Raw genomic sequence first — 7,186 nt, forward strand, 5'->3', positions numbered from 1 at the left:
TTATTATATTATTATTATTATTTTATTATATTTATTTTAAAATTATTTTCGGCGCCTAGTTTTTGTTTTTGTTTACTCAACTTTCAATTTGCTTTGACAACAGAACAGCTGATAGTTTGACACTTTATCATATTAAAATTGCTTTTAGAGAAAGGGCGAAAAACCATACTTACGGGAACGCTTTACGGTTAAAAACTAGTAACTCTGTCAAAGACATCGTGGTCGTAACTTTTTAATCAAAAAGTTGTTTTTCATCATCTGGTGTCTTGCATACATCAATTTTGAATAAACTAGTTTCAGTAGTTACTGATTTATCGCAGATTTCGTATTTCTCTAAATTACCGCTATATGGGATGTGGGAATGGCGGATTCATCGTTTCAGTTCAAAACTTTCTTTCAATGTGTAGGAAAAACAACAATAACCACATGGAAAAAAAGTTCAGATAGGCTTCAGTAGTTACTAAAATGTGGCAGTTTATGTATTTCCGCCATCTCCCGTAATATGTGTGGTAGGCGTGGTTATTCCCGATGTTGCCCATTTTCAATATCATCCGTCTTTGAATCAAAAGGAACACAAGTTTCGTTAACATATTTTTAATAGAGTTATCGTGTGCACAGACGAACGGACAGACAGTCAAGGCTTAACCGATTTCTCTTTTCGTTCTGAGCATTTTTGTATATGTTTGTCTGTATCTATCTCGTTCGTCTGAAAAGCGGATTAACGCAGAATTTTTTTTATATACACGATCGTAGAATGTTCTAAACATTCTTTCATTATAATATTTATTAATTAACCAAGTTATTGCAGTAAATACCTCTGATGAAGGATTAGACATACATATATAAAGGGTTGCGACGAATAACTGTTACCCAGGTTTTTTCTAAAATAAAAGGGTTCTTTATAGATTTTGCGAAAAAAGGATTTGATTGTTAATTTTCCACAGATTTCACTTTAATTTTATTAATTAGTTTTTGAATGTTAACCTTTATTTGGGTATATCAGCTGTAAACACTTTGAGAGAATAGCGCAAGCGGCATGCAGGTCTTCGTCAGTTAATTTATTCCATATCTTCTGTAACCTGTCCAACATAAGGGACCCATAAATCGCACGGAACTGGTGACTGGGACGGCCATTCATTCGACCAACGTCTTTTTTGTCTTTTTTTATACAAAGCCTAAGAAAAAATACACCTGAAAAAGGCTTGTGTGCCAAATGAACTTTTCTCTCAAAGTTTACACCGCTGGCAAATGTAAATAAGGATTCAAATTTAAAACCTAATTATTACAACTAAAGTCAAATCTGTGAAAAATTAACAACAAAATACTTTTTTCGCAAAATCTATAAAGGACTTTTTTATTTCTCAAAAAAACCCGGGATAGTTATTCGTCGCCGCGCTGTACATAAATCCCTAGCAAAATAACACAGTATTCTAATTAGGAAGGGGAAATACTCCGAAATATAGCTATTCTGATGTGTTCACACATATATCTACCTATAACTCATAATTTAACAAACACGATATACAGTGCCGGACATAAGTTTTGACACAGCAGATGAATCAACATAAATGTCCAAATTCGGGTTAAAATAATGCAAAACTTTATTTTTTTTTTATATTCAGAGCATAATTATTTATGCATGGGGATTGCATATTTTACTAGAACCTAAAGTTAAACGTGTTACCTAAGGAAAGTTCCATAAGAAAACAAAAAAAAAAAACGTTTTTCATGGTGACACAAGTATTGGCACATTTAAGATTTAACAGTAAAATAAATCTTACTCAAAATTCGTTTCGATGGACACAAAAAACACAATTCAATTAAATAACTGAATATTATAACATGCATGTTTTGTCAAATTGAGCTGCCAGATCAGCAAAATCTTTAATATATCCAGAAGGAACAAAGGTGTGCCAATACTTTTGTCACCATGAAAACTGTTTTTTTTTAGTTTTATTAAGGAACTTGCCTTATTTAACACGTTTAGTAATAAGTTTTTGTAAAATATGCTATTTCTATGCATACATAAATATGCACTGAATATAAAATAATAAAATTTTGCACTATTTTGACCCGAATTCGGACATTTAAGTTGATATCATCTGCTGTGCCAAAACTTATGTCCGGCACTGTTTGTACATAAATCGACATTTCAAACTTGTACAAAAATTATAAAAATCCAGCAGGTTTTCGCGACAACAAACTTTTTATTCAATACTTTTAGAGATTTCAAACTTACGATTTTACGCATTTTCTCCATATACATATGTATGTAAAGTTTGTTCCAAAGTTTTTTAAATGGATGAAAATGTATGACACCGCCAGCAAAAAAATTATTACAAACCAACGGAATTTTGCAGAAAGTTGCACTTTAATTTAATGGACTATAAAACTGCAAACTAAGAATATTTCTAAAACTTTTGAATTAAAAGTTTGTTGTTGCGGAAACTTACTTTTTCGTGCTGCGTATTCACAATGGAATTTCTATATTTCTCATGACCCTTATTTATATTTTTTTTTGTGCATTTAATTTCCACTTTTTGCAATTTTTTAATCTATAATGTAGTATGTGATTTTTCGTTATATATTGGCATATTATGCTAAGGTTTCCTTAATTTATGATTGTGCCAAAACAGGATGAATTGGGCCAAAAGCTCCTCTGAGAATGAAAGTGCCAAAACTGGCACTTTTGTGCCTACTTTTGTGCCTACTTTTCCATCACTGGTTCTAACCGTGAATGCGCCTCTCACATTCCTTTTCTTTCCACAAAGTACGCTCTCTTCACTATGCTATTCTCTTTAAACTCACTTCCGATACTCTGTTAGTGGCTTGTTTTTATTTCTTTCATTATACGCTTTTATTAAATGCCATTATCACATTGTCGTAATTATCACCTTCGCTTTATTTGGTATAGTTCATCGCGTTGTGGTCTTTTGACTTTAATGATTATAAAAGCCGAAGTTGCTATGGAAATATAAAAGTAAAGAGAAAAAGTTGTACTTATAGTATTTGTTTTATTAAATTTATAGAAAATTTAAACTGTATTAACATTAGAGCATACATCCCTCCTTTAAAAACAAGAGCAACTCTGCAATTTCCGCAATTTATTAATTAGCATTGAAAAACAAGATACATATATGTATATGTATATGTACATACATACGATAGGGCGGGTAAATTTTTTTATTATGCGCACGCAGCATATCGAACCCTAACCGCCAGAATAACGTAAGCGACATTTTTTTTTTAATTTTCATTTTGATGCAGAATGCATCTACATGCGCTAGGAAATTTGAGTAAGAAAAATTCATTGTAGCTTTGTACGAAATTGCCAGTCTAATACAAAATAAAAGCAACAAAATTCAGAAGAATTTTCTTCAACTGAAACTGATTGATATAGTTTTCACTGAAGCAATATGTTTTTCTTTTAATCACAGTATACAGTAATCCAGATAGGCAAAACAAAAAATGTAAATATGCTTATTTGAAAATTGAAATTGAAATTTTGAAATTTTTGATTGTATCGGTTGATATTTGTTCACAACGTGTAATTTGCGTTAACCCACAAAAAAACCAAATAAAATTCATATTTACAATTTTCTTGTGAAAAATATTTTCAATTTTCATAAAATAGAATCAATTGAAAACCCAAATGCCACGCAATTCGTGTTTTTTGTGCAAAAGTGCTAAATGCGCTGACTCGGTTTTAGTGTCCCGCGGGATGAATTTTCAAAAAAACAGTGGGAATTCGCTTGTGGAACACAATTGCCAGTCACAGCGCATATCTGTGAAAAACGTTTTAAATCGGCTGATTTTTCTGTCAGGCGTGAAGCGTAAACGCCTATGTCCTGATGCAGTTCCAACACAAGCCACACAGGATACTGAGCAAAGCTTTGAGAATCAGTAAGTGGAATAATGGGAGTTTACTTTTGGAAAAGACCTTATCAATCACATTTCAAAATGGGAGACCCCTAATGGGAACACAAGTTGTTATTTAAACCTGTACAATTTCAGAGCCTATATGCAGCTCTTAGAAAAATTTAATGTTATATTTACTTACATATATGTTTACATACTTAGGGCTCAAGATACAAGCTGCGGATATGTTCAAGTTTCAAGCGACAGGTAAATATTTTCGTTGCGGTGTGGATTCTGTGGAGAAACGTTTTTGCTTTGGTCGTGGGTCAAATTTATTTCCCACATTCAAAATAAGCATTCAGGCCAGGAACTAAAAACCCATGCTCAAACTAAAACAGAGTAAGATAGGTTTACATGAACATGTACTACTATTTTAGTAATATGCTTTTAGTCCGAATGAAAACTCAGAACCACAAAATAAAGTCCTATTGCGGGAAATAGAAGATCTTAAAAAACTCGAAAGGAGCATTAATCTTATATTTACTCATGGCCAAATAAGAAAACTAAAGACCAGAAAATATATTCATTGGGATAGTGAGGATATAAGCTCAGCCCTAACAATAAACGCTGCAGGCCCTAAAGCGTATAGACACCCCTTGAAAAGAGGATTTCCACTCCCATGTCTATCAACTCTCAATAACTGGGTTCGAACAGTACCACTGCAAGAAGGTTGTCTTCAAAACATCATTCTATTGATGAAAAATTCTGGACTTGACTTTGAAGACAAAATATGTGTTCTATCCTTCGATGAAATGAAAGTCTCGAGCTGTTTCGAACTCGATCCTTTTAGTCAGGTCGTCGAGGAGCCGTGTAATTACGTTCAAGTAATTATGGCTCGTGCATTGAATGGGCGATGGAAGCAACCAATATTTTATGCCTTCGACACGAAAGTAACTGAAAAAATTCTTAGTGAAATAATTTTGAAACTGCACGACATAAATTTCACCGTTGTTGTAATCGTTTCGGATATGGCTCCCTCAAATCAGGGTCTTTGGCGAGAATTGAGGATTTCAACTAGTAGGTGTTTATTTTTATTTATATGTGTACTTGCATATTTGTAAATATAATTATCTATATATAGCCAATACTTGGTTCCACAATCCAGCCAACGATGGAGGAAGGATATACGTGTTCGCAGATGTTCCTCATCTACTGAACTGAAGCTGATCAGAAATCACTTATTGACAGTGGACTTGTGTACAATAACAAAATTATTAGTGTACAAACACTTAAACAACTTCTGAACCAAACATCGAAATCCGATCTTTCAATTGTGCAGAAGTTATCCGAAGAGCATTTGACGGTAGCCAACGTTAACCGACAAAAGGTCAAATCAGCTGCTCAAATTTTTTCAAATACTGTTATTCAAATGGATACACTTTAAATAGCGCGTGCGATTGTGCTGATTTCATACAACTTGTAAACGATTGGTTCGATAGCCTAAACTCTAAGTTTTACTATAATGCATTCAAGAAACCTTTTGGCTCTGAAATCGAAAAACAATTTAATATTTGAAACGAAATGTCCACGGTTATGTCAACCCCAGTAATTCCAATGAAGTCCACTTTGGCACCATTTCAAAAGGGAATTATTATTACGAACACGTCACTTATAGGCTTACATAATTATATTAATTACATAATTATATTAAGAAATATTTACCGATAATTTGAACCAACATGGTTTAGAGCATTTCTTTGGCGCCAAGAGGTATGCTGGTGGCCTCAATGATCACCCCAGCCCTCTTCAGTTCAAATACCGATTACGGAAATATGTTTTTGGTAATTTAATGTATTTACGATATACTTACATACATATGTATCATTTCCCTTAATTGCTTTTATTTGTAGCAAAAAACACAGAAATACTCAGCACAACACTCAATTTTGAAGTGGATCCAACAACACAGTGGCTTGATATTGATTTTGACGAACAGTATGAAAATGCAGATCCTTTAGTTCAATTAAATGATTTTAGTGAAGTAACTACTATTTATGCAATCCGAGTGATGAAAATGACAACCAAATTGACGAACTATATAAAGACGCGTTGGAATATATCGCTGGATATATAATTAAAAAACTAAATTTGATTAGCGAAATTTCGGATGATCATGGATGGGCATGGGTAGATCAAAAGGAGGGAAATTTGGTAAGGCCAAAATAATCACTTTTAAGTAATATTAAACTTTTAGACAATATATTTTCGGAAATGAATGGAAACAAAATTTGCAATGTACATAATTTATGTGATATGTTAATAGAAAAAAGTAAGATATTTCCATTAGTATGGAAATAAAAATAATGTTTTTCAAATGCCGCATTCATTTCCGCATAAAATATTGAAATAAAATTTTAAAACAAGCGCAATACAAGAAAAAACCTGCTATCAATAAAAAACTGTATAAAAGGGCAACGTAAATTAGAGAATTATTAAAAAAGTTAAATTACTACTTAAACCTATCTCCAAAATCATTAAATAAATAGGTCCAAGACGCTTTCTTAATAGAAAACAAGTAAGAGCAGCGCTGTCTTCATCTATGCCGAAGGCTTCATACCTTTCATGAACATCTGAAAATTTTGGTTTAACAGATTACTGCATTTGAAAAAATTTATATATTTACAGAATACATAGATAGAGGAGATACATATATTTATGAAAAACCATATCTAAACAATCAGAGGTATGGAAGATATACCTTATATAGCACCAATCTACGTGATTTTCACTGCTGTGTGATCGGTATGTAAACGAGTAACCCAATTTTATGGGTTTAGACTCCTACATAAAGGAGTCGTAATAACTGGTATCTGAACAATCAGAGGTTTAAGAGATAAAGTTTATACAGCATAGATTTTGACGATTTTCTCAGTAGACTTTGTATTATTATTTATAGAATAGCTTACGAAATTTATCTGTTTTAGCAGTCCTAATAAAGGAGTTTTACAGTAAAACCCCATATCTGAACAATCAGTTATATGGAGAATATAAATAGGCTACAGTCACCCGCTTTTTGTTAATTTTACTGTAAACTTTCTGTTGGTAATTAGTGAAAATATTGCGAAATTTCATGTTTCTAGCTGCATATATGGAGAAGTTATAACAAAGAATTTCGAATCTGAACAATCAGTTTTATGGAGGCTTTAGGTTATAACGACCCGATCTTCGGCATTTTCACTGTAAGTATTTCTTTGATAACGGGTGGAAATATTGCGAAATGTTATGTTCCCAGCTGCATAAACGGAGCACAAAGAAAATGATACAGGTA

The sequence above is a fragment of the Rhagoletis pomonella genome, unplaced genomic scaffold, assembly GCF_013731165.1.
Source record: "Rhagoletis pomonella isolate Grant_MI unplaced genomic scaffold, Rhpom_1.0 Rhpom_scaffold_00008, whole genome shotgun sequence".
Taxonomy (NCBI): Eukaryota; Metazoa; Arthropoda; class Insecta; order Diptera; family Tephritidae; genus Rhagoletis; species Rhagoletis pomonella.